Genomic DNA, 21,024 nt, shown 5'->3' with positions numbered 1-21,024 from the left:
TGCCTCTTGAGGCGCAGCTTAGCGGGCGCTTGGGCCTTACCGCCAGCCCAGCGGCCCGCCCGTCCCGGCAGGGCCCCGCCGCCCGCCTAGGCCGGGGAACGGAGGTAGCAGCAGCAGTAGAAGTAGCAGCAGTAGTGGTAATAGAAGTAGTATTTGCCATGCACTGGGCTAGTAGTAATAGTAGTGGTAGTAGCAGCAGGAGAAGTGGCTGCAGCAGCAGGAGTAGTAGCACCATATATTCCCTGCAGAGGGCCAGTAGTAGTAGTAGCAGTAGCAGCAATTGAAGTAGTAGTAGTAGATTTGCCATGCAGTGGACTGCTAGTAGTAGCAGTAGTAGTAGAGTTAGCATCAGCAATAGAAGTGGCATCAGCAGCAGTAATAGTACCAGCAGATTTGTCCTGCAGTGGGCCAGTAGTGATAATAGAAGTAGCAGCCATAGCAGTAGTAGTAGTAGATTTGCCATACACAGGGCTAGTAGTATTGATACTAGTAGTAGAAGTAGTAGCAGCATCAGGAGTAGTAGTAGTAGTATTTTCAATGCACTGGACTACTAGTAGTAGCAGTAGTAGTAGCATTTGTACAAGCAGCAGCAGTAGTAGTAATAGTAGTAGTATTTGCCATGCATTGGGCTAGTAGTAGTAGTAAGAGTGGTAGCAATAGCAGTAGAAGTGGCAGCAGCAGGAGCAATTGGAGCAGCATATTTGACTTGCAGTGGGCCAGGAATAGTAGTAGAAGTAGCAGGAACAGCAATAATAGTAGTATATTTGCCATGCACTGGGCTAGTAGTATTGATAGTTGTAGTAGCGGAAGTAGCAGCAGCAGCACTAGTAGTAATAGTAGTAGTATTTGCCATATACTAGATTACTAGCATTAGCAGTAGTAGTAACATTACTATTAGCAGCAGTAGCTGTTGTAGTAATAGTAGTAGAATTTGCCATGCACTGGACTACTAGTAGTAGCAGTAGTAGTAGCAATAGTAGAAGCAGCAGCAGTAGTAGTAGTGTTAATATTTGCCATGCACTGGGCTATTAGTAGTAGTAGTATCAGCAGCACCTGTACAAGTAGCAGCAGCAGTAGTAGTAGCAGCAGTAGTAGTAATGGCAGCAGTGGTGGTAATAGTAGTAGTATTTGCCATGCACTGGCCTAGTAGTAGTAGTAGTAGTAGTAGTGGTAGAAACAGCAGTAGAAGTGGCATCAGCAGCAGTAATAGTGGCAGCATATTTGACCTGCAGAGGGCCAGAAATAGAAGTAGAAGAATCAGCAAGAGCAATAGTAGTAGCCGGCCCACGCTGCGTTAGGCGAAGCCCAACCGCAGACCGGGCCGGCCCTCCTGCCCGACAGCAGGTGGCCCGAAGCCAGTGGGAGCCAGCATTGTGTTGGTAAAGCCCCTTAGGCCCAGCAACGCCACCCTTGCCCCCACGCCACCGTCCGAGCTCAGGACCCCGCCCCAGGTGGCCGGCAGGCCCGGGGAAGCGGCCTGGGCCCTCGACAACGCTCCCGCGCCCGGCCATGGTGAAACGGCGGAGGGGCGGCTTTTTCCGTATGGAGCTGTGGAGAGCCAGCCCGGCAGACAGGTGGCGGCGCCGGGGCCGGGCTCCAGTGGGGGCGGCCAGGTGCAGGTCGAGGGGCTCGCGGGCCGCACGGACGGCCCCCGGGTCCGCGGCCACGTCTGGTTTCCGTCAGGCGGAAGCGTCTGGTGTGTCTCCGCCTTCCAGGGCCGCCTTCTGGCCGCCTGGCAGCTCAGGCAGGCAGGGAGCGCCCCATCAGAAGCTTGCTGTGGTGGGAGGGGCCTGAGGAGGTGGGGCTTGCATCTGTACCCGGCGGGGGCGGAGATAGCCGCGAACGCCGCGGGCGCCAAAAGGAGAAGGCGGAGCGGGAGGCAAAAAGCCTAGAGCACCCGGTCTTCCCTAGAGGTCTCCCATCCAAGTTCTAACCAGGCCCGACCCTGCTTAGCTTCCGCGATCGCGGCGAGATCGGGCCCTTCTAGGCTGGTGGGGCAGTAGATGCCGGCGGGGTCGCGGGCTGCCTCTTGAGGCGCAGCTTAGCGGGCGCTTGGGCCTTACCGCCAGCCCAGCGGCCCGCCCGTCCCGGCAGGGCCCCGCCGCCCGCCTAGGCCGGGGAACGGAGGTAGCAGCAGCAGTAGAAGTAGCAGCAGTAGTGGTAATAGAAGTAGTATTTGCCATGCACTGGGCTAGTAGTAATAGTAGTGGTAGTAGCAGCAGGAGAAGTGGCTGCAGCAGCAGGAGTAGTAGCACCATATATTCCCTGCAGAGGGCCAGTAGTAGTAGTAGCAGTAGCAGCAATTGAAGTAGTAGTAGTAGATTTGCCATGCAGTGGACTGCTAGTAGTAGCAGTAGTAGTAGAGTTAGCATCAGCAATAGAAGTGGCATCAGCAGCAGTAATAGTACCAGCAGATTTGTCCTGCAGTGGGCCAGTAGTGATAATAGAAGTAGCAGCCATAGCAGTAGTAGTAGTAGATTTGCCATACACAGGGCTAGTAGTATTGATACTAGTAGTAGAAGTAGTAGCAGCATCAGGAGTAGTAGTAGTAGTATTTTCAATGCACTGGACTACTAGTAGTAGCAGTAGTAGTAGCATTTGTACAAGCAGCAGCAGTAGTAGTAATAGTAGTAGTATTTGCCATGCATTGGGCTAGTAGTAGTAGTAAGAGTGGTAGCAATAGCAGTAGAAGTGGCAGCAGCAGGAGCAATTGGAGCAGCATATTTGACTTGCAGTGGGCCAGGAATAGTAGTAGAAGTAGCAGGAACAGCAATAATAGTAGTATATTTGCCATGCACTGGGCTAGTAGTATTGATAGTTGTAGTAGCGGAAGTAGCAGCAGCAGCACTAGTAGTAATAGTAGTAGTATTTGCCATATACTAGATTACTAGCATTAGCAGTAGTAGTAACATTACTATTAGCAGCAGTAGCTGTTGTAGTAATAGTAGTAGAATTTGCCATGCACTGGACTACTAGTAGTAGCAGTAGTAGTAGCAATAGTAGAAGCAGCAGCAGTAGTAGTAGTGTTAATATTTGCCATGCACTGGGCTATTAGTAGTAGTAGTATCAGCAGCACCTGTACAAGTAGCAGCAGCAGCAGTAGTAGCAGCAGTAGTAGTAATGGCAGCAGTGGTGGTAATAGTAGTAGTATTTGCCATGCACTGGCCTAGTAGTAGTAGTAGTAGTAGTAGTGGTAGAAACAGCAGTAGAAGTGGCATCAGCAGCAGTAATAGTGGCAGCATATTTGACCTGCAGAGGGCCAGAAATAGAAGTAGAAGAATCAGCAAGAGCAATAGTAGTAGCCGGCCCACGCTGCGTTAGGCGAAGCCCAACCGCAGACCGGGCCGGCCCTCCTGCCCGACAGCAGGTGGCCCGAAGCCAGTGGGAGCCAGCATTGTGTTGGTAAAGCCCCTTAGGCCCAGCAACGCCACCCTTGCCCCCACGCCACCGTCTGAGCTCAGGACCCCGCCCCAGGTGGCCGGCAGGCCCGGGGAAGCGGCCTGGGCCCTCGACAACGCTCCCGCGCCCGGCCATGGTGAAACGGCGGAGGGGCGGCTTTTTCCGTATGGAGCTGTGGAGAGCCAGCCCGGCAGACAGGTGGCGGCGCCGGGGCCGGGCTCCAGTGGGGGCGGCCAGGTGCAGGTCGAGGGGCTCGCGGGCCGCACGGACGGCCCCCGGGTCCGCGGCCACGTCTGGTTTCCGTCAGGCGGAAGCGTCTGGTGTGTCTCCGCCTTCCAGGGCCGCCTTCTGGCCGCCTGGCAGCTCAGGCAGGCAGGGAGCGCCCCATCAGAAGCTTGCTGTGGTGGGAGGGGCCTGAGGAGGTGGGGCTTGCATCTGTACCCGGCGGGGGCGGAGATAGCCGCGAACGCCGCGGGCGCCAAAAGGAGAAGGCGGAGCGGGAGGCAAAAAGCCTAGAGCACCCGGTCTTCCCTAGAGGTCTCCCATCCAAGTTCTAACCAGGCCCGACCCTGCTTAGCTTCCGCGATCGCGGCGAGATCGGGCCCTTCTAGGCTGGTGGGGCAGTAGATGCCGGCGGGGTCGCGGGCTGCCTCTTGAGGCGCAGCTTAGCGGGCGCTTGGGCCTTACCGCCAGCCCAGCGGCCCGCCCGTCCCGGCAGGGCCCCGCCGCCCGCCTAGGCCGGGGAACGGAGGTAGCAGCAGCAGTAGAAGTAGCAGCAGTAGTGGTAATAGAAGTAGTATTTGCCATGCACTGGGCTAGTAGTAATAGTAGTGGTAGTAGCAGCAGGAGAAGTGGCTGCAGCAGCAGGAGTAGTAGCACCATATATTCCCTGCAGAGGGCCAGTAGTAGTAGTAGCAGTAGCAGCAATTGAAGTAGTAGTAGTAGATTTGCCATGCAGTGGACTGCTAGTAGTAGCAGTAGTAGTAGAGTTAGCATCAGCAATAGAAGTGGCATCAGCAGCAGTAATAGTACCAGCAGATTTGTCCTGCAGTGGGCCAGTAGTGATAATAGAAGTAGCAGCCATAGCAGTAGTAGTAGTAGATTTGCCATACACAGGGCTAGTAGTATTGATACTAGTAGTAGAAGTAGTAGCAGCATCAGGAGTAGTAGTAGTAGTATTTTCAATGCACTGGACTACTAGTAGTAGCAGTAGTAGTAGCATTTGTACAAGCAGCAGCAGTAGTAGTAATAGTAGTAGTATTTGCCATGCATTGGGCTAGTAGTAGTAGTAAGAGTGGTAGCAATAGCAGTAGAAGTGGCAGCAGCAGGAGCAATTGGAGCAGCATATTTGACTTGCAGTGGGCCAGGAATAGTAGTAGAAGTAGCAGGAACAGCAATAATAGTAGTATATTTGCCATGCACTGGGCTAGTAGTATTGATAGTTGTAGTAGCGGAAGTAGCAGCAGCAGCACTAGTAGTAATAGTAGTAGTATTTGCCATATACTAGATTACTAGCATTAGCAGTAGTAGTAACATTACTATTAGCAGCAGTAGCTGTTGTAGTAATAGTAGTAGAATTTGCCATGCACTGGACTACTAGTAGTAGCAGTAGTAGTAGCAATAGTAGAAGCAGCAGCAGTAGTAGTAGTGTTAATATTTGCCATGCACTGGGCTATTAGTAGTAGTAGTATCAGCAGCACCTGTACAAGTAGCAGCAGCAGTAGTAGTAGCAGCAGTAGTAGTAATGGCAGCAGTGGTGGTAATAGTAGTAGTATTTGCCATGCACTGGCCTAGTAGTAGTAGTAGTAGTAGTAGTGGTAGAAACAGCAGTAGAAGTGGCATCAGCAGCAGTAATAGTGGCAGCATATTTGACCTGCAGAGGGCCAGAAATAGAAGTAGAAGAATCAGCAAGAGCAATAGTAGTAGCCGGCCCACGCTGCGTTAGGCGAAGCCCAACCGCAGACCGGGCCGGCCCTCCTGCCCGACAGCAGGTGGCCCGAAGCCAGTGGGAGCCAGCATTGTGTTGGTAAAGCCCCTTAGGCCCAGCAACGCCACCCTTGCCCCCACGCCACCGTCCGAGCTCAGGACCCCGCCCCAGGTGGCCGGCAGGCCCGGGGAAGCGGCCTGGGCCCTCGACAACGCTCCCGCGCCCGGCCATGGTGAAACGGCGGAGGGGCGGCTTTTTCCGTATGGAGCTGTGGAGAGCCAGCCCGGCAGACAGGTGGCGGCGCCGGGGCCGGGCTCCAGTGGGGGCGGCCAGGTGCAGGTCGAGGGGCTCGCGGGCCGCACGGACGGCCCCCGGGTCCGCGGCCACGTCTGGTTTCCGTCAGGCGGAAGCGTCTGGTGTGTCTCCGCCTTCCAGGGCCGCCTTCTGGCCGCCTGGCAGCTCAGGCAGGCAGGGAGCGCCCCATCAGAAGCTTGCTGTGGTGGGAGGGGCCTGAGGAGGTGGGGCTTGCATCTGTACCCGGCGGGGGCGGAGATAGCCGCGAACGCCGCGGGCGCCAAAAGGAGAAGGCGGAGCGGGAGGCAAAAAGCCTAGAGCACCCGGTCTTCCCTAGAGGTCTCCCATCCAAGTTCTAACCAGGCCCGACCCTGCTTAGCTTCCGCGATCGCGGCGAGATCGGGCCCTTCTAGGCTGGTGGGGCAGTAGATGCCGGCGGGGTCGCGGGCTGCCTCTTGAGGCGCAGCTTAGCGGGCGCTTGGGCCTTACCGCCAGCCCAGCGGCCCGCCCGTCCCGGCAGGGCCCCGCCGCCCGCCTAGGCCGGGGAACGGAGGTAGCAGCAGCAGTAGAAGTAGCAGCAGTAGTGGTAATAGAAGTAGTATTTGCCATGCACTGGGCTAGTAGTAATAGTAGTGGTAGTAGCAGCAGGAGAAGTGGCTGCAGCAGCAGGAGTAGTAGCACCATATATTCCCTGCAGAGGGCCAGTAGTAGTAGTAGCAGTAGCAGCAATTGAAGTAGTAGTAGTAGATTTGCCATGCAGTGGACTGCTAGTAGTAGCAGTAGTAGTAGAGTTAGCATCAGCAATAGAAGTGGCATCAGCAGCAGTAATAGTACCAGCAGATTTGTCCTGCAGTGGGCCAGTAGTGATAATAGAAGTAGCAGCCATAGCAGTAGTAGTAGTAGATTTGCCATACACAGGGCTAGTAGTATTGATACTAGTAGTAGAAGTAGTAGCAGCATCAGGAGTAGTAGTAGTAGTATTTTCAATGCACTGGACTACTAGTAGTAGCAGTAGTAGTAGCATTTGTACAAGCAGCAGCAGTAGTAGTAATAGTAGTAGTATTTGCCATGCATTGGGCTAGTAGTAGTAGTAAGAGTGGTAGCAATAGCAGTAGAAGTGGCAGCAGCAGGAGCAATTGGAGCAGCATATTTGACTTGCAGTGGGCCAGGAATAGTAGTAGAAGTAGCAGGAACAGCAATAATAGTAGTATATTTGCCATGCACTGGGCTAGTAGTATTGATAGTTGTAGTAGCGGAAGTAGCAGCAGCAGCACTAGTAGTAATAGTAGTAGTATTTGCCATATACTAGATTACTAGCATTAGCAGTAGTAGTAACATTACTATTAGCAGCAGTAGCTGTTGTAGTAATAGTAGTAGAATTTGCCATGCACTGGACTACTAGTAGTAGCAGTAGTAGTAGCAATAGTAGAAGCAGCAGCAGTAGTAGTAGTGTTAATATTTGCCATGCACTGGGCTATTAGTAGTAGTAGTATCAGCAGCACCTGTACAAGTAGCAGCAGCAGTAGTAGTAGCAGCAGTAGTAGTAATGGCAGCAGTGGTGGTAATAGTAGTAGTATTTGCCATGCACTGGCCTAGTAGTAGTAGTAGTAGTAGTAGTGGTAGAAACAGCAGTAGAAGTGGCATCAGCAGCAGTAATAGTGGCAGCATATTTGACCTGCAGAGGGCCAGAAATAGAAGTAGAAGAATCAGCAAGAGCAATAGTAGTAGCCGGCCCACGCTGCGTTAGGCGAAGCCCAACCGCAGACCGGGCCGGCCCTCCTGCCCGACAGCAGGTGGCCCGAAGCCAGTGGGAGCCAGCATTGTGTTGGTAAAGCCCCTTAGGCCCAGCAACGCCACCCTTGCCCCCACGCCACCGTCCGAGCTCAGGACCCCGCCCCAGGTGGCCGGCAGGCCCGGGGAAGCGGCCTGGGCCCTCGACAACGCTCCCGCGCCCGGCCATGGTGAAACGGCGGAGGGGCGGCTTTTTCCGTATGGAGCTGTGGAGAGCCAGCCCGGCAGACAGGTGGCGGCGCCGGGGCTGGGCTCCAGTGGGGGCGGCCAGGTGCAGGTCGAGGGGCTCGCGGGCCGCACGGACGGCCCCCGGGTCCGCGGCCACGTCTGGTTTCCGTCAGGCGGAAGCGTCTGGTGTGTCTCCGCCTTCCAGGGCCGCCTTCTGGCCGCCTGGCAGCTCAGGCAGGCAGGGAGCGCCCCATCAGAAGCTTGCTGTGGTGGGAGGGGCCTGAGGAGGTGGGGCTTGCATCTGTACCCGGCGGGGGCGGAGATAGCCGCGAACGCCGCGGGCGCCAAAAGGAGAAGGCGGAGCGGGAGGCAAAAAGCCTAGAGCACCCGGTCTTCCCTAGAGGTCTCCCATCCAAGTTCTAACCAGGCCCGACCCTGCTTAGCTTCCGCGATCGCGGTGAGATCGGGCCCTTCTAGGCTGGTTTGGCAGTAGATGCTGGCGGGGTCGCGGGCTGCCTCTTGAGGCGCAGCTTAGCGGGCGCTTGGGCCTTACCGCCAGCCCAGCGGCCCGCCCGTCCCGGCAGGGCCCCGCCGCCCGCCTAGGCCGGGGAACGGAGGTAGCAGCAGCAGTAGAAGTAGCAGCAGTAGTGGTAATAGAAGTAGTATTTGCCATGCACTGGGCTAGTAGTAATAGTAGTGGTAGTAGCAGCAGGAGAAGTGGCTGCAGCAGCAGGAGTAGTAGCACCATATATTCCCTGCAGAGGGCCAGTAGTAGTAGTAGCAGTAGCAGCAATTGAAGTAGTAGTAGTAGATTTGCCATGCAGTGGACTGCTAGTAGTAGCAGTAGTAGTAGAGTTAGCATCAGCAATAGAAGTGGCATCAGCAGCAGTAATAGTACCAGCAGATTTGTCCTGCAGTGGGCCAGTAGTGATAATAGAAGTAGCAGCCATAGCAGTAGTAGTAGTAGATTTGCCATACACAGGGCTAGTAGTATTGATACTAGTAGTAGAAGTAGTAGCAGCATCAGGAGTAGTAGTAGTAGTATTTTCAATGCACTGGACTACTAGTAGTAGCAGTAGTAGTAGCATTTGTACAAGCAGCAGCAGTAGTAGTAATAGTAGTAGTATTTGCCATGCATTGGGCTAGTAGTAGTAGTAAGAGTGGTAGCAATAGCAGTAGAAGTGGCAGCAGCAGGAGCAATTGGAGCAGCATATTTGACTTGCAGTGGGCCAGGAATAGTAGTAGAAGTAGCAGGAACAGCAATAATAGTAGTATATTTGCCATGCACTGGGCTAGTAGTATTGATAGTTGTAGTAGCGGAAGTAGCAGCAGCAGCACTAGTAGTAATAGTAGTAGTATTTGCCATATACTAGATTACTAGCATTAGCAGTAGTAGTAACATTACTATTAGCAGCAGTAGCTGTTGTAGTAATAGTAGTAGAATTTGCCATGCACTGGACTACTAGTAGTAGCAGTAGTAGTAGCAATAGTAGAAGCAGCAGCAGTAGTAGTAGTGTTAATATTTGCCATGCACTGGGCTATTAGTAGTAGTAGTATCAGCAGCACCTGTACAAGTAGCAGCAGCAGTAGTAGTAGCAGCAGTAGTAGTAATGGCAGCAGTGGTGGTAATAGTAGTAGTATTTGCCATGCACTGGCCTAGTAGTAGTAGTAGTAGTAGTAGTGGTAGAAACAGCAGTAGAAGTGGCATCAGCAGCAGTAATAGTGGCAGCATATTTGACCTGCAGAGGGCCAGAAATAGAAGTAGAAGAATCAGCAAGAGCAATAGTAGTAGCCGGCCCACGCTGCGTTAGGCGAAGCCCAACCGCAGACCGGGCCGGCCCTCCTGCCCGACAGCAGGTGGCCCGAAGCCAGTGGGAGCCAGCATTGTGTTGGTAAAGCCCCTTAGGCCCAGCAACGCCACCCTTGCCCCCACGCCACCGTCCGAGCTCAGGACCCCGCCCCAGGTGGCCGGCAGGCCCGGGGAAGCGGCCTGGGCCCTCGACAACGCTCCCGCGCCCGGCCATGGTGAAACGGCGGAGGGGCGGCTTTTTCCGTATGGAGCTGTGGAGAGCCAGCCCGGCAGACAGGTGGCGGCGCCGGGGCTGGGCTCCAGTGGGGGCGGCCAGGTGCAGGTCGAGGGGCTCGCGGGCCGCACGGACGGCCCCCGGGTCCGCGGCCACGTCTGGTTTCCGTCAGGCGGAAGCGTCTGGTGTGTCTCCGCCTTCCAGGGCCGCCTTCTGGCCGCCTGGCAGCTCAGGCAGGCAGGGAGCGCCCCATCAGAAGCTTGCTGTGGTGGGAGGGGCCTGAGGAGGTGGGGCTTGCATCTGTACCCGGCGGGGGCGGAGATAGCCGCGAACGCCGCGGGCGCCAAAAGGAGAAGGCGGAGCGGGAGGCAAAAAGCCTAGAGCACCCGGTCTTCCCTAGAGGTCTCCCATCCAAGTTCTAACCAGGCCCGACCCTGCTTAGCTTCCGCGATCGCGGCGAGATCGGGCCCTTCTAGGCTGGTGGGGCAGTAGATGCTGGCGGCGTCGCGGGCTGCCTCTTGAGGCGCAGCTTATCAGGCGCTTGGGCCTTACCGTCAGCCCAGCGGCCCGCCCGTCCCGGCAGGGCCCCGCCGCCTGCCTAGGCCGGGGAACGGAGGTCTCGGGCACCTGGGGGTGGCGGAGGTGTTGGCGACCACCCAGCCCAGGGCGGGCGCGACCCAGCAAACTTTTCGGCGCTTGACGCCCCGCCCCAGATCCCGCAGGCCGCTCACGGGGAAGTGGCCCAGGAGGCTTCCGGGCCCGGGGACCGCGGTCCCTTGGGCATCCCACCTGCCCGCCCACGCTGCGCTAGGCGCAGCTCAGACGCATACCGGACCGGCCCTCCTGACCGACAGAAGCTGGCCCGAAGCCACTGCGAGCCACCATTGAGTTGGCACGGCCCCTAAGACACAGCCACGCCACCTTCGCCCCCATGTCACCGTCCGAGCTCAGGACCCCGCCCCAGGTGGCCGGCAGGCCCAGGGAAGCGGCCTGGGCCCTCGACCCCGCTCCCGCGCCCGGCCATAATGAAACGGCGGAGGGGCGGCTTTTTCCGTATGGAGCTGTGGAGAGCCAGCCCGGCAGACAGGTGGCGGCGCCAGGGCTGGGCTCCAGTGGGGGCGGCCAGGTGCAGGTCGAGGGGCTCGTGGGCCGCACGGACGGCCCCCGGGTCCGCGGCCACGTCTGGTTTCCGTCAGGCGGAAGCGTCTGGTGTGTCTCCGCCTTCCAGGGCCGCCTTCTGGCCGCCTGGCCGCTCAGGCAGGCAGGGAGCGCCCCATCAGACGCTTGCTGTGGTGGGGGGGGCCTGAGGAGGTGGGGCTTGCATCTGTACCCGGCGGGGGCGGAGATAGCCGCGAACGCCGCGGGCGCCAAAAGGAGAAGGCGGAGCGGGAGGCAAAAAGCCTAGAGCACCCGGTCTTCCCTAGAGGTCTCCCATCCAAGTTCTAACCAGGCCCGACCCTGCTTAGCTTCCGCGATCGCGGCGAGATCGGGCCCTTCTAGGCTGCTTTGGCAGTAGATGCCGGTGGGGTCGCGGGCTGCCTCTTGAGGCGCAGCTTAGCGGGCGCTTGGGCCTTACCGCCAGCCCAGCGGCCCGCCCGTCCCGGCAGGGCCCCGCCGCCCGCCTAGGCCGGGGAACGGAGGTAGCAGCAGCAGTAGAAGTAGCAGCAGTAGTGGTAATAGAAGTAGTATTTGCCATGCACTGGGCTAGTAGTAATAGTAGTGGTAGTAGCAGCAGGAGAAGTGGCTGCAGCAGCAGGAGTAGTAGCACCATATAGTCCCTGCAGAGGGCCAGTAGTAGTAGTAGCAGTAGCAGCAATTGAAGTAGTAGTAGTAGATTTGCCATGCAGTGGACTGCTAGTAGTAGCAGTAGTAGTAGAGTTAGCATCAGCAATAGAAGTGGCATCAGCAGCAGTAATAGTACCAGCAGATTTGTCCTGCAGTGGGCCAGTAGTGATAATAGAAGTAGCAGCCATAGCAGTAGTAGTAGTAGATTTGCCATACACAGGGCTAGTAGTATTGATACTAGTAGTAGAAGTAGTAGCAGCATCAGGAGTAGTAGTAGTAGTATTTTCAATGCACTGGACTACTAGTAGTAGCAGTAGTAGTAGCATTTGTACAAGCAGCAGCAGTAGTAGTAATAGTAGTAGTATTTGCCATGCATTGGGCTAGTAGTAGTAGTAAGAGTGGTAGCAATAGCAGTAGAAGTGGCAGCAGCAGGAGCAATTGGAGCAGCATATTTGACTTGCAGTGGGCCAGGAATAGTAGTAGAAGTAGCAGGAACAGCAATAATAGTAGTATATTTGCCATGCACTGGGCTAGTAGTATTGATAGTTGTAGTAGCGGAAGTAGCAGCAGCAGCACTAGTAGTAATAGTAGTAGTATTTGCTATATACTAGATTACTAGCATTAGCAGTAGTAGTAACATTACTATTAGCAGCAGTAGCTGTTGTAGTAATAGTAGTAGAATTTGCCATGCACTGGACTACTAGTAGTAGCAGTAGTAGTAGCAATAGTAGAAGCAGCAGCAGTAGTAGTAGTGTTAATATTTGCCAAGCACTGGGCTATTAGTAGTAGTAGTATCAGCAGCACCTGTACAAGTAGCAGCAGCAGCAGTAGTAGCAGCAGTAGTAGTAATGGCAGCAGTGGTGGTAATAGTAGTAGTATTTGCCATGCACTGGCCTAGTAGTAGTAGTAGTAGTAGTAGTAGTGGTAGAAACAGCAGTAGAAGTGGCATCAGCAGCAGTAATAGTGGCAGCATATTTGACCTGCAGAGGGCCAGAAATAGAAGTAGAAGAATCAGCAAGAGCAATAGTAGTAGCCGGCCCACGCTGCGTTAGGCGAAGCCCAACCGCAGACCGGGCCGGCCCTCCTGCCCGACAGCAGGTGGCCCGAAGCCAGTGGGAGCCAGCATTGTGTTGGTAAAGCCCCTTAGGCCCAGCAACGCCACCCTTGCCCCCACGCCACCGTCCGAGCTCAGGACCCCGCCCCAGGTGGCCGGCAGGCCCGGGGAAGCGGCCTGGGCCCTCGACAACACTCCCGCGCCCGGCTATGGTGAAACGGCGGAGGGGCGGCTTTTTCCGTATGGAGCTGTGGAGAGCCAGCCCGGCAGACAGGTGGCGGCGCCGGGGCCGGGCTCCAGTGGGGGCGGCCAGGTGCAGGTCGAGGGGCTCGCGGGCCGCACGGACGGCCCCCGGGTCCGCGGCCACGTCTGGTTTCCGTCAGGCGGAAGCGTCTGGTGTGTCTCCGCCTTCCAGGGCCGCCTTCTGGCCGCCTGGCCGCTCAGGCAGGCAGGGAGCGCCCCATCAGACGCTTGCTGTGGTGGGGGGGGCCTGAGGAGGTGGGGCTTGCATCTGTACCCGGCGGGGGCGGAGATAGCCGCGAACGCCGCGGGCGCCAAAAGGAGAAGGCGGAGCGGGAGGCAAAAAGCCTAGAGCACCCGGTCTTCCCTAGAGGTCTCCCATCCAAGTTCTAACCAGGCCCGACCCTGCTTAGCTTCCGCGATCGCGGCGAGATCGGGCCCTTCTAGGCTGGTTTGGCAGTAGATGCCGGCGGGGTCGCGGGCTGCCTCTTGAGGCGCAGCTTAGCGGGCGCTTGGGCCTTACCGCCAGCCCAGCGGCCCGCCCGTCCCGGCAGGGCCCCGCCGCCCGCCTAGGCCGGGGGACGGAGGTAGCAGCAGCAGTAGAAGTAGCAGCAGTAGTGGTAATAGAAGTAGTATTTGCCATGCACTGGGCTAGTAGTAATAGTAGTGGTAGTAGCAGCAGGAGAAGTGGCTGCAGCAGCAGGAGTAGTAGCACCATATATTCCCTGCAGAGGGCCAGTAGTAGTAGTAGCAGTAGCAGCAATTGAAGTAGTAGTAGTAGATTTGCCATGCAGTGGACTGCTAGTAGTAGCAGTAGTAGTAGAGTTAGCATCAGCAATAGAAGTGGCATCAGCAGCAGTAATAGTACCAGCAGATTTGTCCTGCAGTGGGCCAGTAGTGATAATAGAAGTAGCAGCCATAGCAGTAGTAGTAGTAGATTTGCCATACACAGGGCTAGTAGTATTGATACTAGTAGTAGAAGTAGTAGCAGCATCAGGAGTAGTAGTAGTAGTATTTTCAATGCACTGGACTACTAGTAGTAGCAGTAGTAGTAGCATTTGTACAAGCAGCAGCAGTAGTAGTAATAGTAGTAGTATTTGCCATGCATTGGGCTAGTAGTAGTAGTAAGAGTGGTAGCAATAGCAGTAGAAGTGGCAGCAGCAGGAGCAATTGGAGCAGCATATTTGACTTGCAGTGGGCCAGGAATAGTAGTAGAAGTAGCAGGAACAGCAATAATAGTAGTATATTTGCCATGCACTGGGCTAGTAGTATTGATAGTTGTAGTAGCGGAAGTAGCAGCAGCAGCACTAGTAGTAATAGTAGTAGTATTTGCCATATACTAGATTACTAGCATTAGCAGTAGTAGTAACATTACTATTAGCAGCAGTAGCTGTTGTAGTAATAGTAGTAGAATTTGCCATGCACTGGACTACTAGTAGTAGCAGTAGTAGTAGCAATAGTAGAAGCAGCAGCAGTAGTAGTAGTGTTAATATTTGCCATGCACTGGGCTATTAGTAGTAGTAGTATCAGCAGCACCTGTACAAGTAGCAGCAGCAGTAGTAGTAGCAGCAGTAGTAGTAATGGCAGCAGTGGTGGTAATAGTAGTAGTATTTGCCATGCACTGGCCTAGTAGTAGTAGTAGTAGTAGTAGTGGTAGAAACAGCAGTAGAAGTGGCATCAGCAGCAGTAATAGTGGCAGCATATTTGACCTGCAGAGGGCCAGAAATAGAAGTAGAAGAATCAGCAAGAGCAATAGTAGTAGCCGGCCCACGCTGCGTTAGGCGAAGCCCAACCGCAGACCGGGCCGGCCCTCCTGCCCGACAGCAGGTGGCCCGAAGCCAGTGGGAGCCAGCATTGTGTTGGTAAAGCCCCTTAGGCCCAGCAACGCCACCCTTGCCCCCACGCCACCGTCCGAGCTCAGGACCCCGCCCCAGGTGGCCGGCAGGCCCGGGGAAGCGGCCTGGGCCCTCGACAACGCTCCCGCGCCCGGCCATGGTGAAACGGCGGAGGGGCGGCTTTTTCCGTATGGAGCTGTGGAGAGCCAGCCCGGCAGACAGGTGGCGGCGCCGGGGCCGGGCTCCAGTGGGGGCGGCCAGGTGCAGGTCGAGGGGCTCGCGGGCCGCACGGACGGCCCCCGGGTCCGCGGCCACGTCTGGTTTCCGTCAGGCGGAAGCGTCTGGTGTGTCTCCGCCTTCCAGGGCCGCCTTCTGGCCGCCTGGCAGCTCAGGCAGGCAGGGAGCGCCCCATCAGAAGCTTGCTGTGGTGGGAGGGGCCTGAGGAGGTGGGGCTTGCATCTGTACCCGGCGGGGGCGGAGATAGCCGCGAACGCCGCGGGCGCCAAAAGGAGAAGGCGGAGCGGGAGGCAAAAAGCCTAGAGCACCCGGTCTTCCCTAGAGGTCTCCCATCCAAGTTCTAACCAGGCCCGACCCTGCTTAGCTTCCGCGATCGCGGCGAGATCGGGCCCTTCTAGGCTGGTGGGGCAGTAGATGCTGGCGGCGTCGCGGGCTGCCTCTTGAGGCGCAGCTTATCAGGCGCTTGGGCCTTACCGTCAGCCCAGCGGCCCGCCCGTCCCGGCAGGGCCCCGCCGCCTGCCTAGGCCGGGGAACGGAGGTCTCGGGCACCTGGGGGTGGCGGAGGTGTTGGCGACCACCCAGCCCAGGGCGGGCGCGACCCAGCAAACTTTTCGGCGCTTGACGCCCCGCCCCAGATCCCGCAGGCCGCTCACGGGGAAGTGGCCCAGGAGGCTTCCGGGCCCGGGGACCGCGGTCCCTTGGGCATCCCACCTGCCCGCCCACGCTGCGCTAGGCGCAGCTCAGACGCATACCGGACCGGCCCTCCTGACCGACAGAAGCTGGCCCGAAGCCACTGCGAGCCACCATTGAGTTGGCACGGCCCCTAAGACACAGCCACGCCACCTTCGCCCCCATGTCACCGTCCGAGCTCAGGACCCCGCCCCAGGTGGCCGGCAGGCCCAGGGAAGCGGCCTGGGCCCTCGACCCCGCTCCCGCGCCCGGCCATAATGAAACGGCGGAGGGGCGGCTTTTTCCGTATGGAGCTGTGGAGAGCCAGCCCGGCAGACAGGTGGTGGCGCCGGGGCTGGGCTCCAGTGGGGGCGGCCAGGTGCAGGTCGAGGGGCTCGCGGGCCGCACGGACGGCCCCCGGGTCCGCGGCCACGTCTGGTTTCCGTCAGGCGGAAGCGTCTGGTGTGTCTCCGCCTTCCAGGGCCGCCTTCTGGCCGCCTGGCCGCTCAGGCAGGCAGGGAGCGCCCCATCAGACGCTTGCTGTGGTGGGGGGGGCCTGAGGAGGTGGGGCTTGCATCTGTACCCGGCGGGGGCGGAGATAGCCGCGAACGCCGCGGGCTCCAAAAGGAGAAGGCGGAGCGGGAGGCAAAAAGCCTAGAGCACCCGGTCTTCCCTAGAGGTCTCCCATCCAAGTTCTAACCAGGCCCGACCCTGCTTAGCTTCCGCGATCGCGGCGAGATCGGGCCCTTCTAGGCTGCTTTGGCAGTAGATGCCGGTGGGGTCGCGGGCTGCCTCTTGAGGCGCAGCTTAGCGGGCGCTTGGGCCTTACCGCCAGCCCAGCGGCCCGCCCGTCCCGGCAGGGCCCCGCCGCCCGCCTAGGCCGGGGAACGGAGGTAGCAGCAGCAGTAGAAGTAGCAGCAGTAGTGGTAATAGAAGTAGTATTTGCCATGCACTGGGCTAGTAGTAATAGTAGTGGTAGTAGCAGCAGGAGAAGTGGCTGCAGCAGCAGGAGTAGTAGCACCATATAGTCCCTGCAGAGGGCCAGTAGTAGTAGTAGCAGTAGCAGCAATTGAAGTAGTAGTAGTAGATTTGCCATGCAGTGGACTGCTAGTAGTAGCAGTAGTAGTAGAGTTAGCATCAGCAATAGAAGTGGCATCAGCAGCAGTAATAGTACCAGCAGATTTGTCCTGCAGTGGGCCAGTAGTGATAATAGAAGTAGCAGCCATAGCAGTAGTAGTAGTAGATTTGCCATACACAGGGCTAGTAGTATTGATACTAGTAGTAGAAGTAGTAGCAGCATCAGGAGTAGTAGTAGTAGTATTTTCAATGCACTGGACTACTAGTAGTAGCAGTAGTAGTAGCATTTGTACAAGCAGCAGCAGTAGTAGTAATAGTAGTAGTATTTGCCATGCATTGGGCTAGTAGTAGTAGTAAGAGTGGTAGCAATAGCAGTAGAAGTGGCAGCAGCAGGAGCAATTGGAGCAGCATATTTGACTTGCAGTGGGCCAGGAATAGTAGTAGAAGTAGCAGGAACAGCAATAATAGTAGTATATTTGCCATGCACTGGGCTAGTAGTATTGATAGTTGTAGTAGCGGAAGTAGCAGCAGCAGCACTAGTAGTAATAGTAGTAGTATTTGCTATATACTAGATTACTAGCATTAGCAGTAGTAGTAACATTACTATTAGCAGCAGTAGCTGTTGTAGTAATAGTAGTAGAATTTGCCATGCACTGGACTACTAGTAGTAGCAGTAGTAGTAGCAATAGTAGAAGCAGCAGCAGTAGTAGTAGTGTTAATATTTGCCATGCACTGGGCTATTAGTAGTAGTAGTATCAGCAGCACCTGTACAAGTAGCAGCAGCAGCAGTAGTAGCAGCAGTAGTAGTAATGGCAGCAGTGGTGGTAATAGTAGTAGTATTTGCCATGCACTGGCCTAGTAGTAGTAGTAGTAGTAGTAGTAGTGGTAGAAACAGCAGTAGAAGTGGCATCAGCAGCAGTAATAGTGGCAGCATATTTGACCTGCAGAGGGCCAGAAATAGAAGTAGAAGAATCAGCAAGAGCAATAGTAGTAGCCGGCCCACGCTGCGTTAGGCGAAGCCCAACCGCAGACCGGGCCGGCCCTCCTGCCCGACAGCAGGTGGCCCGAAGCCAGTGGGAGCCAGCATTGTGTTGGTAAAGCCCCTTAGGCCCAGCAACGCCACCCTTGCCCCCACGCCACCGTCCGAGCTCAGGACCCCGCCCCAGGTGGCCGGCAGGCCCGGGGAAGCGGCCTGGGCCCTCGACAACGCTCCCGCGCCCGGCCATGGTGAAACGGCGGAGGGGCGGCTTTTTCCGTATGGAGCTGTGGAGAGCCAGCCCGGCAGACAGGTGGCGGCGCCGGGGCCGGGCTCCAGTGGGGGCGGCCAGGTGCAGGTCGAGGGGCTCGCGGGCCGCACGGACGGCCCCCGGGTCCGCGGCCACGTCTGGTTTCCGTCAGGCGGAAGCGTCTGGTGTGTCTCCGCCTTCCAGGGCCGCCTTCTGGCCGCCTGGCCGCTCAGGCAGGCAGGGAGCGCCCCATCAGACGCTTGCTGTGGTGGGGGGGGCCTGAGGAGGTGGGGCTTGCATCTGTACCCGGCGGGGGCGGAGATAGCCGCGAACGCCGCGGGCGCCAAAAGGAGAAGGCGGAGCGGGAGGCAAAAAGCCTAGAGCACCCGGTCTTCCCTAGAGGTCTCCCATCCAAGTTCTAACCAGGCCCGACCCTGCTTAGCTTCCGCGATCGCGGCGAGATCGGGCCCTTCTAGGCTGGTTTGGCAGTAGATGCCGGCGGGGTCGCGGGCTGCCTCTTGAGGCGCAGCTTAGCGGGCGCTTGGGCCTTACCGCCAGCCCAGCGGCCCGCCCGTCCCGGCAGGGCCCCGCCGCCCGCCTAGGCCGGGGAACGGAGGTAGCAGCAGCAGTAGAAGTAGCAGCAGTAGTGGTAATAGAAGTAGTATTTGCCATGCACTGGGCTAGTCGTAATAGTAGTGGTAGTAGCAGCAGGAGAAGTGGCTGCAGCAGCAGGAGTAGTAGCACCATATATTCCCTGCAGAGGGCCAGTAGTAGTAGTAGCAGTAGCAGCAATTGAAGTAGTAGTAGTAGATTTGCCATGCAGTGGACTGCTAGTAGTAGCAGTAGTAGTAGAGTTAGCATCAGCAATAGAAGTGGCATCAGCAGCAGTAATAGTACCAGCAGATTTGTCCTGCAGTGGGCCAGTAGTGATAATAGAAGTAGCAGCCATAGCAGTAGTAGTAGTAGATTTGCCATACACAGGGCTAGTAGTATTGATACTAGTAGTAGAAGTAGTAGCAGCATCAGGAGTAGTAGTAGTAGTATTTTCAATGCACTGGACTACTAGTAGTAGCAGTAGTAGTAGCATTTGTACAAGCAGCAGCAGTAGTAGTAATAGTAGTAGTATTTGCCATGCATTGGGCTAGTAGTAGTAGTAAGAGTGGTAGCAATAGCAGTAGAAGTGGCAGCAGCAGGAGCAATTGGAGCAGCATATTTGACTTGCAGTGGGCCAGGAATAGTAGTAGAAGTAGCAGGAACAGCAATAATAGTAGTATATTTGCCATGCACTGGGCTAGTAGTATTGATAGTTGTAGTAGCGGAAGTAGCAGCAGCAGCACTAGTAGTAATAGTAGTAGTATTTGCCATATACTAGATTACTAGCATTAGCAGTAGTAGTAACATTACTATTAGCAGCAGTAGCTGTTGTAGTAATAGTAGTAGAATTTGCCATGCACTGGACTACTAGTAGTAGCAGTAGTAGTAGCAATAGTAGAAGCAGCAGCAGTAGTAGTAGTGTTAATATTTGCCATGCACTGGGCTATTAGTAGTAGTAGTATCAGCAGCACCTGTACAAGTAGCAGCAGCAGTAGTAGTAGCAGCAGTAGTAGTAATGGCAGCAGTGGTGGTAATAGTAGTAGTATTTGCCATGCACTGGCCTAGTAGTAGTAGTAGTAGTAGTAGTGGTAGAAACAGCAGTAGAAGTGGCATCAGCAGCAGTAATAGTGGCAGCATATTTGACCTGCAGAGGGCCAGAAATAGAAGTAGAAGAATCAGCAAGAGCAATAGTAGTAGCCGGCCCACGCTGCGTTAGGCGAAGCCCAACCGCAGACCGGGCCGGCCCTCCTGCCCGACAGCAGGTGGCCCGAAGCCAGTGGGAGCCAGCATTGTGTTGGTAAAGCCCCTTAGGCCCAGCAACGCCACCCTTGCCCCCACGCCACCGTCCGAGCTCAGGACCCCGCCCCAGGTGGCCGGCAGGCCCGGGGAAGCGGCCTGGGCCCTCGACAACGCTCCCGCGCCCGGCCATGGTGAAACGGCGGAGGGGCGGCTTTTTCCGTATGGAGCTGTGGAGAGCCAGCCCGGCAGACAGGTGGCGGCGCCGGGGCTGGGCTCCAGTGGGGGCGGCCAGGTGCAGGTCGAGGGGCTCGCGGGCCGCACGGACGGCCCCCGGGTCCGCGGCCACGTCTGGTTTCCGTCAGGCGGAAGCGTCTGGTGTGTCTCCGCCTTCCAGGGCCGCCTTCTGGCCGCCTGGCAGCTCAGGCAGGCAGGGAGCGCCCCATCAGAAGCTTGCTGTGGTGGGAGGGGCCTGAGGAGGTGGGGCTTGCATCTGTACCCGGCGGGGGCGGAGATAGCCGCGAACGCCGCGGGCGCCAAAAGGAGAAGGCGGAGCGGGAGGCAAAAAGCCTAGAGCACCCGGTCTTCCCTAGAGGTCTCCCATCCAAGTTCTAACCAGGCCCGACCCTGCTTAGCTTCCGCGATCGCGGCGAGATCGGGCCCTTCTAGGCTGGTGGGGCAGTAGATGCCGGCGGGGTCGCGGGCTGCCTCTTGAGGCGCAGCTTAGCGGGCGCTTGGGCCTTACCGCCAGCCCAGCGGCCCGCCCGTCCCGGCAGGGCCCCGCCGCCCGCCTAGGCCGGGGAACGGAGGTAGCAGCAGCAGTAGAAGTAGCAGCAGTAGTGGTAATAGAAGTAGTATTTGCCATGCACTGGGCTAGTCGTAATAGTAGTGGTAGTAGCAGCAGGAGAAGTGGCTGCAGCAGCAGGAGTAGTAGCACCATATATTCCCTGCAGAGGGCCAGTAGTAGTAGTAGCAGTAGCAGCAATTGAAGTAGTAGTAGTAGATTTGCCATGCAGTGGACTGCTAGTAGTAGCAGTAGTAGTAGAGTTAGCATCAGCAATAGAAGTGGCATCAGCAGCAGTAATAGTACCAGCAGATTTGTCCTGCAGTGGGCCAGTAGTGATAATAGAAGTAGCAGCCATAGCAGTAGTAGTAGTAGATTTGCCATACACAGGGCTAGTAGTATTGATACTAGTAGTAGAAGTAGTAGCAGCATCAGGAGTAGTAGTAGTAGTATTTTCAATGCACTGGACTACTAGTAGTAGCAGTAGTAGTAGCATTTGTACAAGCAGCAGCAGTAGTAGTAATAGTAGTAGTATTTGCCATGCATTGGGCTAGTAGTAGTAGTAAGAGTGGTAGCAATAGCAGTAGAAGTGGCAGCAGCAGGAGCAATTGGAGCAGCATATTTGACTTGCAGTGGGCCAGGAATAGTAGTAGAAGTAGCAGGAACAGCAATAATAGTAGTATA

This window comes from Delphinus delphis, chromosome 9 (genome assembly GCF_949987515.2).
Source record: "Delphinus delphis chromosome 9, mDelDel1.2, whole genome shotgun sequence".
NCBI classification, from domain to species: Eukaryota; Metazoa; Chordata; class Mammalia; order Artiodactyla; family Delphinidae; genus Delphinus; species Delphinus delphis.
The sequence above is the reverse complement of the archived record's forward strand: the minus strand, read 5'-3'. Positions refer to the sequence as shown.